Below are 13,024 nucleotides of genomic sequence, written 5' to 3'. Positions count from 1 at the left end.
ACAAATCAAATAGTTCAACGAAGCAAACTCATAATTCAAACATAAATTAAAACTCATAGTTTATCACATGTTGAACTAGGTGTTGCCCTTGAGCCTGCATAGGTGCCCCACCAGATCGTGCTGCAGCTCTTGATGCACATATGGGTCTCAGATCTCCTAACGCATATTGAGGAAGGCGGTGATACGTCTCCAACGTATCTACTTTTCCTAACACTTTTCCTCTTATTTTGGACTTTAATTTGCATGATTTGAATGAAACTAACCCAGGCTGACGTTATTTTCAGCAGAACTACCATGGTGTTGTTTTTGTGCAGAAATAAAAATTCTCGGAATGGAACGAAACTTTGCGAGGATTTTTTATACAATAAATACGAATTTCTGGAGCCAAGATCCACCGGAGGGGGGCACCTGGGTGGGCACAACCAACCAGGATGCGCCCCCCCTCCTGGCGCGCCCAGGTGGGTTGTCCCCACCTGGTGGCCCGCAGACCCTGAAACCGACGCTATAAAATCCTATTTTTCAGAGAAAAAAATCAGGGAGAAAGAATTATCGCGATCTACGAGACGCAGCCGCCGTCACCTCTTGTTCTTCATCGGGAGGCTAGATCTGGAGTCTGTTTGGGTCTCCGGAGAGGGGGATCTTCATTCTTCGTCATCACCAACCCTTCTCCATCGCCAATTTCATGATACTCCCCACTGGGAGTGAGTAATTCCTTCATAGGCTTGCTGGTCGGTGAGGAGTTGGACGAGATTCATCATATAATCGAGTTACTTTTGTTAGGGTCTGATCCCTAGTATCCACTATGTTCTAAGATTGATGTTGCTATGACTTTGCCATGCTTAATGCTTGTCACTTTGGGTCTGGTTGCCATGATTTCAGATCTGAACCGTTTATGTTATCACCATTATATCCATATTCTAGATCCGGTCTTGCAAGTTATAGTCACCTACTACGTGTTATGATCCGGCAACCCCGAAGTGACAATAGTCGGACCACTCCTGTTGATGACCGTAGTTTGAGGAGTTCATGTATTCACTGTGTTAGGGCATCTCCAACAGTCTGTATGTTAGTTTGTTGGTAAAATATGCCATGTCATCAACCAACACCTTAACATACAACAACTCCAATGGGTTGTATCTAGTTTGCCCAATAGGATGTGAGATAATAAATGAGGTGCTCTCTCATTCTACATTGGAGTTTGTGCAAGGGATGTTGGTTCATGTACATACAACCTTCCTCTCTTCCCTCATTTATTGTATGACACATCATCAAAAATCCTATGTGGCAAAGTCTACCAACAACTATCTTACAACCATTGAAGATGCCCTTAATGCGTTGTTCCAGTACTCTATTAAAAGGAGACATTAATATCCCTTAGTTTCCAATTGGACCTCGCTGCCATAGGAGAGTAGGACAAAAGATGTCATGCAAGTTCTTTCCATAAGCACGTATGACTATTTACGGAATACATGTCTACATTATATTGATGAACTGGAGCTAGTGTCGTATCGTCCTAGGTTATAATTGTCTCATGATGAATATCATCCAACAAGTCACTGATCCAATGCCTATGAATTTATCTTATATTGTTCTTGCTAAGTTACTACTGCTGTGGTCACTATTGCACTTGCTACAAAACTATTGCTAACACTGTTACCGTTACTGTTACTGTTGTCACTATTATCAAAACTATCATATTACTTTGCTACTGATCACTCTGTTGTAGATAATTAATCTCCCGGTGTGGTTGAATTGACAACTCAGCTGCTAATACTTTCAAATATTCTTTGTCTCCTCTTGTGTCGAATCTATAAATTTGGGTTGAATACTCTACCATCGAAAACTGTTGCGATCCCCTATACTTGTGGGTTATCAAGACCTTTTTCTAGCGTCGTTGTCGGGGAGCATAGCTATATTTGTTGAGTCACTTGGGATTATTATCAATTTATCACTATGAAGAATCTGAAGGACGCTAAGACTAAGATTTTTTCCTCTAAGACGAGGCGAGGTAAGGAACTGCCGTCCAGTTCTACTTTAGATTCACCTTCTGTTATAAGTAAACTTGCAACACCACCACATGCTATTAATCCTGATATGTCGCAAGTTATTGATGATGCTACTTTTACTATGGATAATGCTTATGATGATGCTAGTACCTTGCTTGATAATGATGATGTGCCACTTGGTGATTTTCTTGATGAACAAATTGCTAGAGCAATACAACATGATGTTGTTGAATCTGATGATGAGCTTGAAATTGAAACTCCTGAAACACCTGCTAGAACTAGCCTTCCTAGATATGAATTGCCTAAGGTACCAGAAGGTTATCTTATGAATGAGGAGACAACTAGAGATATTCTTGCTTGAAGGGATAGAGATGCTCTAGAGAAATCATTATGCAAGTATAAAGAAAAATCTCTGAATGCTAGAATGAAATATGATCCTAAGTTTGTTACTTTACCAATCTTTATTGATGATAAGGATTATGAATTATCTGTCGACCCAGAGTTAATTACTTTGGTTGAATATGATCCTTTCCATGGTTATGAAACTGAAACTGTTGTGGCACATCTTACTAAGTTGAATGACATAGCCACCCTTTTTACTCATGATGAGAAAACTCGCTAATACTTTATTCTCAAATTATTTCCGTTCTCATTAAAGGGTGATGCTAAAGCTTGGTACAATACTCTTGCTCCTAGTTGTGTGCGTAGTCCCCAATATATGATTTATTACTTCTCTGAAAAATATTTCCCTGCTCATAAGAAACAAGCTGCTTTACAGGAAATATTTAACGTTGTGCAAACCAAAGAAGAGAGTCTCCCACAAGCTTGGGGGAGGCTTTGCTGAAATTTCATAAGAGAATTTACCTCTACCACCTTATGCTGAGGCCAAGATAAATTTCATAAGAGAATTTCACAATATGCACCAAGATAAATTCAAACTCATAAGAGAATTTAAAAAGAGGCAAAGAATTTGAATGCTTTGCTGAAATGCTGAGGCCAGTCTTTTTGCGTACTCGCTTGACTAATATCTTGAAAATGCCTCCTTATGCAAAGTACATGAAAGACATCATCACTAATAAGAGAAAAATACAGGAAGCTGAAATCTCCACTATGCTTGCTAATTATACTTTTAAAGATGGAGTACCTAAAAAACTTGGAGATCCGGGAATAGCAACTATACCTTGCTCCATCAAAAAGAATTATGTGAAAACTGCTTTGTGTGATTTAGGAGCTGGTGTTAGTGTTATGCCTTTCTCTTTATATAAAAGACTCGATTTCAAAAAACTCACACCTACTGAAATATCTTTGCAAATGACTGACAAATCAACTGCCATACCTATTGGTATCTATGAAGATGTGCCCGTTGTTGTTGCTAATGTTACTATTTTGACTGACTTTGTTATACTTGAGATGCCTGAGGACGAAAACATGTCAATTATCCTTGGTAGACCCTTCTTGAATACTATAGGGGCTGTTATTGATTGCAATAAAAGCAAGGTCACTTTTCATATCAATGGCAATGAGCATACGGTGCACTTTCCAAACAAACAATTCTAAGTGAATGGTATTAATGTTATTGAAAAATCTCCGACAATCACTATTGGAAGTTTTCAAATACCTCTACCTACTGTCAAAAAGAAATATGAAATGCTTATTGTTGGGGACATTCATATCCCCATTGAGATATGATACGTCTCCAACGTATCTATAATTTATTATCGTTCCATGCTATTATATTATCTGTTTTGGATGTTAATGGGCTTTATGTTACACTTTTATATTATTTTTGGGACTAGCCTATTAACCCAAGGCCCAGTGCAAATTGCTGTTTTTTTGCCTATTTCAGTGTTTCGCAGAAAAGGAATATCAAACGGAGTCCAAACGGAATGAAACCTTCGGGAGCGTGATTTTTGGAATAAACGTGATCCAGAGGACTTGGAGTGGACGTCAAGCAACCAACGAGGTGTCCATGAGGCAGGGGGGTGCGCCTACCCCCCTGGGCGTGCCCTCCCCCCTCGTGGCTCAACCTACCTACTTCTTCCTCCTATATATGTTCACATACCCCGAAAACATCCAGGAGCACCACGAAACCCTATTTGCACTGCCGCAACCTTATGTACCCAAGAGATCCCATCTTGGGGCCTTTTCCAGAGCTCCGCCGGAGGGGGCATCGATCACGGAGGGCCTCTACATCAACTCCATGGCCCCTCCGATGATGTGTGAGTAGTTTACTTCAAACCTTCGGGTCCATAGCTAGTAGCTAGATGGCTTCTTCTCTCTCTTTGGATCTCAATACAAAGTTCTCCTCGATCTTCTTGGAGATCTATTCGATGTAACTCTTTTTGCGGTGTGTTTGTCGAGATCCGATGAATTGTGGGTTTATGATCAAGTCTATCTATGAACAATGTTTGATTCTTCTATGAAATCTTTTATGCATGATTGGTTATCTTTGCAAGTCTCTTCGAATTATCAGTTTGGTTTGGCCTACTAGATTGATCTTTCTTGCAATGGGAGAAGTGCTTAGCTTTGGGTTCAATCTTGTGGTGCTCGATCCTAGTGACAGAAAGGGAAACGACATGTATTGTATTGTTGCCATCGAGGATAAAAAGATGGGGTTTATATCATATTGCTTGAGTTTATCCCTCTACATCATGTCATCTTACCTAAGGTGTTACTCTGTTCTTATGAACTTAATACTCTAGATGCATGCTAGATAGCGGTCAATGTGTGGAGTAACAGTAGTAGATGCAGGCAGGAGTCGGTCTACTTGTCACGGACGTGATGCCTATATACATGATCATGCCTAGATATTCTCATAATTATTCGCTTTTCTATCAATTGCTCGACAGTAATTCGTTCACCCACCGTAATACTTATGCTATCTTGAGAGAAGCCACTAGTGAAACCTATGGCCCCCGGGTCTATTCTCCATCATATAAGTTTCCAATCTATTTTATTTTGCAATCTTTACTTTCAATCTATATCATAAAAATACCAAAAATATTTATCTTATCATTATTATCTCTATCAGATCTCACTCTTGTAAGTGACCGTGAAGGGATTGACAACCCCTTTATCGCGTTGGTTGCGAGGTTCTTATTTGTTTGTGTAGGTACGAGGAACTTGCGTGTGGCCTCCTACTGGATTGGTACCTTGGTTCTCAAAAACTAAGGGAAATACTTACGCTACTTTGCTGCATCACCCTTTCCTCTTCAAGGGAAAACCAATGAAGTGCTCAAGAGGTAGCAAGGTAACTTAGTGATTTATGATAGTTCTTAGGTTTCATGCTAATCAAAAATGGTTGTTAATAAGACTTGATCAACCTTATTAATGGATCATTTTTAGCGGTATGAAGTTGATGAATTTAGTAAGCACTACCTTCTGTCCCTACTTTTTGTTTTTTGTTTTTATTAGTTAAATAAAATAAAATACCATGTTTTGTCTGTTTTGTGAATTTCCTGTGTAGTAAAAAATGTCCCAAAAATAAAAGTTCTCAGAATGCTCTGAAAATTTAATACGATTTTTTTTCTAAATATTTGAGAATTTCTGGTGCAAATAATATCAGAGGGTGGTGCACCAGGTGGGCACAACCCACCTGAGCGCGCCAGGACCCCCAGGCGCGTCCTGGTGGGTTGTGGTCCCCACGTGGGCCCCCTCACTTATATCTTTACACCACATCATCACCTACCTCCAGAAAAAATTCCCCATAGCTCTCTCCCATGTTCTTGCTCTCAAACCCGCAGATTTCGATCTCTTTGCTCGAAGCTCCGTTTCCGAAACTGTTTTGGGGGATTGTTGCTTGGTATGTGACTCCACCATTTGTCCAAATAGTTTTTTTAGTGGTTTATATTTTGAATAATTAGCTAGTCTTGGTGCTGCTGTAGATGAGCTTGCATGTTGAATTCTTAGACTTCTAAGTAGTTTGAATGCTTGCTATGGCCTTTGTGTATCCCTATGAGTAGTTGGTATCATTCTTGTGAAGTTTTGTTGAGAAAATTTTGTGGACCAAAAATTTCAGAATTTTTGTTCATAGGAAAACCATGAGTATCTTTAGGAAGTTTGATTCCAAGAAGAACTCCAAGGGTGTTATTGGGGAGTCATCTGACAGTGATCTCCATCCTCGGAGGTTGGCGGAAGTACGGCTGTGCGAATGGCTGCACGCCCCGTTCATGGAAGAGGTTGGAATCCTTCAGGAGTTCACACAATATGCTGCTAATGCCGGCCTCACCGACTTCATCGCACCTGAATGCGAACAATATCATCTCCTCACAAGCACCTTTGTTCAAAGTTTTACTTTCCTTCCTAGGAATAATCCTCCTGAGGTGCGGTTTGATTTATATGCTGAAACCCATCAGATACCACTTACTGAATTTTGTAACATATGCATGATCTCTTCTTATCGGAGCCTAGCTGAGCCTAGGCTGGCAGAGTTTGAGGCCTTTTATCGTACCTTGACGGTGGGAGATGTGAGAGGGTGTCAGCTATCACTGCCGCTGGCTTGCATTTTCCTGTTGTTCATTACTTTGCTCTTTTCATTGCAAAATGCTTGCTTGTTAGAGAGAAGGTGGGTGCACTCAGCTCACCAGACCTTGCTGTTTTGCGTCGTGCATTAGAGGGCGACAACACTTATAGCTTGGGAGCTATTGTGGCACGTCGCCTCCACATTAATAGGTCCAAGGGTAAAATACATGGTGGGATTTTCGCTACTCATTTGGTGGCTCACTTCGAGGTTGAGATACGCCTTCATGATTATCCATTGACCGGGGTTTACCTAGACCGCGCAGCCATGGAACACCACTATTTTATTGCATGAGATTACCCTGATATCCCTATTCCTTATAACTTGGTTTTCAGCATTGAAACTCGTGATATTATTCCATTGCCTACTCCTGCTTTGTTTGATCCTGTTGCCAGGGGCGGATATAGGATTATGCCTGCAGACATCATTGCCTACCGGAACGATCAGGCTGCAGAGGAGCACGAAGAGCCTCAACAGTGGGATCAGTGGATGCCCGCTCCTCAGTACCCCAACTACTATCCAGGCTTCTGATTGATTACCAAGTTAGGCCAAAAGCCTAAGCTTGGGGGAGTACGTGTTTCTCACCGATATTACATTCATGTTCACACATCTCATTCCATCTGTCGGTGTTCACACTTTTTCATTGTATCATCCATGCTTAATTTTATTTTCTCGCTTTCTTCTTTTGAGTTTGAAAAACTTTAGAAAAACAAAAAAAAATAGTTGTAGTTAGTTTACTTTCTATGCTTGCTTAGTTGTTGCATTAAAAAGAAAAATCACAAAGATTTCCTTCTCATCTTTTGCTTGTTGGGAGCTTTACTGTGTAAATAGTTTTTCTCGCTTTTGCTTTTCCCTTTTATTTGCTTGTTCAAGAAAACCAAAAACTCCAAAAATATTTCAGTGTGTTTCTCTGAATTTCTTTTCTTTTTATTTGAGTTGTACCGAGGAGAAGACCACAGTGAAAATGTTGAGTGGCTCTCATATGAATAACTGTTGATCTAATGAAGAGCCCATTTTACCTTGCCTTCTCCTGTTGAATAAAATGTTTGCAGATTCCAGCTTAGTCCACAGCATTCTTGCACTTTTATTATTTTAATATCATTCGGCCGTGCAAGTGAAAGGCAATAATGACGATATTCGATGAACTGGCCGTGGCAGAGAGAAACGGGTATGAACTCGACTTGTTCTGTTTGTGTAAATATGTTTAACCTAGTATCCATGATTCAGCCCATTATGATTAAACATGTTTGCAATGACAATTAGCGATTATAGTTTCTCATGCCATGCATAAGTATCTAGGAGTGGATAATGATTTATCATGGATATCAACATTGCGTTAAAATGATTGTGATGTAGTATGATGATATGGTATCCTCCTCCGAATGTTTGAGTGGCTTGACTTGGCACATGTTCATGCATGTAGTTGAATCAAAACCAACATAGCCTTTATGATATTTATGTTCATGGTGTTCATATCCTACTCATGCTAGTGTCCAATGTTCCTTATGCATAATGCATTCATGACCGTTGTTGCTCTCTAGCTGGCCGCTTCTCAATCTGTTTGCTAGCCTTCGCCTGTACTAAGTGGGAATTCTGCTTGTACATCAAAAACCTTGAACCCAAAAGTTATTCCAGATGATTCCACCATATCTACCTATATGCAGTATTACCCTGCCGTCCTAAGTAAATTTGCATGTGCCACCTCTAAAAACTTCTAATAAATACCCTTTTGTGTGCCTGGATCATTCATGGAACGACATGAGGTGGTTGGTATCTTCCATGGTAATCAGGTGCTACCTCTTGAGCACTTGCGTTGGTTTTCCCTTGAAGATGAAAGGGTGGTGCAGCAAAGTAGCGTAAGTATTTCCCTCAGTTTTTGAGAACCAAGGTATCAATCCAGTAGGAGGCTACGCGCGAGTCCCTCGCACCTACACAAAACAAATAAATCCTCGCAACCAACGCGATAAGGGGTTGTCAATCCCTACACGGTCACTTACGAGAGTGAGATCTGATAGATATGATAAGATAATATTTTTGGTATTTTTATGATAAAGATGCAAAGAAAAATAAAAGCAATGAAAATAACTAAGTATTGGAAGATTAATATGATGAAGATAGACCCGGGGGCCATGGTTTTCACTAGTGGCTTCTCTCAAGAGCATAGGTATTTTACGGTGGGTGAACGAATTACTGTTGAGCAATTGACAGAATTGAGCATAGTTATGAGAATATCTAGGTATGATCATGTATATAGGCATCACGTCCGAGACAAGTAGACCGACTCCTGCCTGCATCTACTACTATTACTCCACACATCGACCGCTATCCAGCATGCATCTAGAGTATTAAGTTCAAGAGAACAGAGTAACACTTTAAGCACGATGACATGATGTAGAGGGATAAACTCATGCAATATGATGAAAACCCCATCTTGTTATCCTCGATGGCAACAATACAATACGTGCCTTGCTGCCCCTACTGTCACTGGGAATGGACACCGCAAGATTGAACCCAAAGCTAAGCACTTCTCCCATTGCAAGAAAGATCAATCTAGTAGGCCAAACCAAACTGATAATTTGAAGAGACTTGCAAAGATAACCAATCATACATAAAAGAATTCAGAGAAGATTCAAATATTGTTCATACATAAACTTGATCATAAACCCACAATTCATCGGTCTCAACAAACACACCGCAAAAGAAGATTACATCGAATAGATATCCCAAGGTAATATTCAAGGACAACCAAGAGCCTAAGCTTGGGGATGCCCCGGAAGGTATCCCCTCTTTCGTCTTCGTTCATCGGTAACTTTACTTGGAGCTATATTTTTATTCGCCACATGATATGTGTTTTGCTTGGAGCGTCAATTTATTTTGTTAGAATTTGCTTGCTGTTATTTATAACAATTTTTTGCATCTTTTATTTCAATAAAAGTGGCATTGATAGCCTTTACTAAGCCTATTTTAGAAGTCCACATGTTGCTGTTTGTAAACAGAAAGTTTACCGCTGTTGCAATAATTCCCTAGAAAAGTAAGAATGTGATAAAATGTTGAAACCTTTTGCATATTAAGATCTGATAAATTTACTACAGTGGGAATTTTCTTTCGTAGTTTTTGGAGCTAGTTAAGTATGGATGTTGCTGCATTCTTTACAGACTATCATGTTTAGGTAGATTGCTGTTATGTTTGCTTCTTTAGTGATTCTATTTGAGGATAGGACTATTAGATACGCAGAGGCATTTAGTATGCAATGTTGAATAATAATTTTAGTGATTTTCTATAGTAGAGTATGGTAAGGTTTTTGCAATGGTTTATACTAACTTATCTCACGAGTCCTTGTTGAGTTTTGTGTGGATGAAGCTTTTGAGATTTAGGGAGACCGTGATATGAGAGGAATTAAGGAGACACAAAAGCTCAAGCTTGGGGATGCCCAAGGCATCCCAAGATAATATTTCAAGAAGTCTCAAGCATCTAAACTTGGGGATGCCCCGGTTGGCATCCCACCTTTCTTCTTCAACAAATATCGATTAGTTTCGGTTGATCCTAAGTTTTTGCTTCTTCACATGATGTTTGCTATTCTTAGAATGTCATTTTATTTTGCTTTGCTTGCTGTTTGAATAAATTATCAAGATATGAATTTATTAAATGAGAGAGAGTCTTCGCATAGTTGCATAATTATTCGACTACTCATTGATCTTCACTTACATCTTTCGGAGTAGTTTGTCATTTGCTATAGTGCTTCACTTATATCTTTTAGAGCATGGTGGTAGTTTTATTTTGAAGAAATAGATGAACTCTCTTGCTTCACTTAGATTATTTTGAGAGTCTTAAATAGCATGGTAATTTGCTTAAAATCCTAATATTCTAGGTATTCAAGATTAATAAAATTCTCTTATGAGTGTGTTGAATACTATGAGAAGTTTGATACTTGATAATTGTTTTGAGATATGGAGATGGTGATATTAGAGTCATGCTAGTTGAGTAGTTGTGGATTTGAGAAATACTTGTGTTGAAGTTTGTGATTCCCGTAGCATGCATGTATGGTGAACCATTATGTGATGAAGTCGGAGCATGATTTATTTATTGATTGCCTTCCTTATGAGTGGCGGCCGAGGACGAGCGATGGTCTTTTCCTACCAATCTATCCCCCTAGGAGCATGCGCGTAGTACTTTGTTTCGATAACTAATAGATTTTTGCAATAAGTATGTGAGTTCTTTATGACTAATGTTGAGTCCATGGATTATACGCACTCTCACCCTTCCACCATTGCTAGCCTCTCTAGTACTGCGCAACTTTCGCCGGTACCATACACCCACCATATACCTTCCTCAAAACAGCCACCATACCTACCTATTATGGCATTTTCATAGCCATTCCGAGATATATTTCCATGCAACTTTTCGCCGTTCCATTTATTATGACACGCTTCATAATTGTCATATTGCTTAGCATGATCATGTAGTTGACATAGTATTTGTGGCAAAGCCACCATTGATAATTCTTTCATACATGTCACTCATGAGTCATTGCACAACCCGGTACACCGCCGGAGGCATTCATATAGAGTCATATCTTGTTATAAGTATCGAGTTGTAATTCTTGAGTTGTAAGTAAATAAAAGTGTGATGATCATCATTATTAGAGCATTGTCCCAGTGAGGAAAGGATGATGGAGACTATGATTCCCCCACAAATTGGGATGAGACTTCGGACGAAAATAAATAAAACAGGCCAAAGAAGCCCAAATAAAAAAAGAGAAAGAAAAGAGGCCATAAAAAAGAGAGAAGGACCGAATAAAAAAATATAAAAATAAAAAATGAGAGAAAAAGAGAGAAGGGACAATGCTACTATCCTTTTACCACACTTGTTCTTCAAAGTAGCACCATTATCTTCATGATAGAGAGTCTCCTATGTTGTCACTTTCATATACTAGTGGGAATTTTACATTATAGAACTTGGCTTGTATATTCCAATGATGGGCTTCCTCAAAATGCCTTAGGTCTTCGTGAGCAAGCAAGTTGGATGCACACCCACTAGTTTCTTTTGTCGAGCTTTCACACACTTATAGCTCTAGTGCATCCGTTGCATGGCAATCCCTACTCACTCACATTGATATCTATTGATGGGCATCTCCATAGCCCGTTGATACGCCTAGTTGATGTGAGACTATCTTCTCCTTTTTGTCTTCTCCACAACCACCATTCTATTCCACCTATAGTGCTATGTCCATGGCTCACGCTCATGTATTGCGTGAAGATTGAAAAAGTTTGAGAACATCAAAAGTATGAAACAATTGATTGGCTTGTCATCGGGGTCATGCATGACTTAAATATGTTGTGTGGTGAAGATGGAGCATAACCAGACTATATGATTTTGTAGGGATAGCTTTCTTTGGCCATGTTATTTTGAGAAGACATAATTGCTTAGTTAGTATGCTTGAAGTATTATTATTTTTATGTCAATATGAACTTTTGTCTTGAATCTTTCGGATCTGAATATTCATATCACAAGTAAGAAGAATTACATTGAAATTATGCCAACTAGCATTCCACATCAAAAATTATCTTTTTTATCATTTACCTACTCGAGGACGAGAAGGAATTAAGCTTCGGGATGCTTGATACGTCTCCAACGTATCTATAATTTTTGATTGCTCCATGCTATATTATCTACTTGTTTGGGCAATATTGGGCTTTATTATCCACTTTTATATTACTTTTGGGATTAACCTATTAACCGTAGGCCCAGCCCAAATTTGTTGTTTTATGCCTATTTCAGTGTTACGAAGAAAAGGAATATCAAACGGAGTCGAAACGGAACGAAATCAACTGGAGAAGTTATTTTTGGAAGGAAACCTACCGTGTAGACTTGGACCCTACGTCAAAAGATGAAGGAGGAGCTCACGAGGGTAGGGGGCGCGCCCACCCCCCTGGGGTGCGCCCCCTGCCTCGTGGCCCCCCCTTCGGTCCACCGACGTACCCCTTGTACCCATATATACCTAAGTATCGTAAAACTTCCAGAACAGATATTAGACCGGGAGTTTCGCCGCCAGAAGCCTCTGTAGCCACTGAAAACCAATCTAGACCCATTCCGGCACCCTGCCGGAGGGGGAAATCCTTCTCCGGTGGCCATCTTCATCATCCCGGTGCTCTCCATGACGAGGAGGGAGTAGTTCTCCCTCGGGGCTGAGGGTATGTACCGGTAGCTATGTGTTTGATCTCTCTCTCTCTCTCGTGTTCTTGATTTGGCACGATCTTGATGTATCGCGAGCTTTGCTATTATAGTTGGATCCTATGATGTTTTCTCCCCCTCTACTATTGTAATGAATTGAGTTTCCCCTTGGAGTTATCTTATCGGATTGAGTCTTTAAAGATTTGAGAACACTTGATGTATGTCTTGCCGTGCGTATCTATGGTGACAATGGGATACCACGTGATTCACTTGATGTATGTTTTGGTGATCAACTTGCGGGTTCCGCCCATGAACCTATGCATAGGGT

Source organism: Triticum aestivum, chromosome 2A, assembly GCF_018294505.1.
Source record: "Triticum aestivum cultivar Chinese Spring chromosome 2A, IWGSC CS RefSeq v2.1, whole genome shotgun sequence".
Taxonomy (NCBI): domain Eukaryota; kingdom Viridiplantae; phylum Streptophyta; class Magnoliopsida; order Poales; family Poaceae; genus Triticum; species Triticum aestivum.
The sequence above is the reverse complement of the archived record's forward strand: the minus strand, read 5'-3'. Positions refer to the sequence as shown.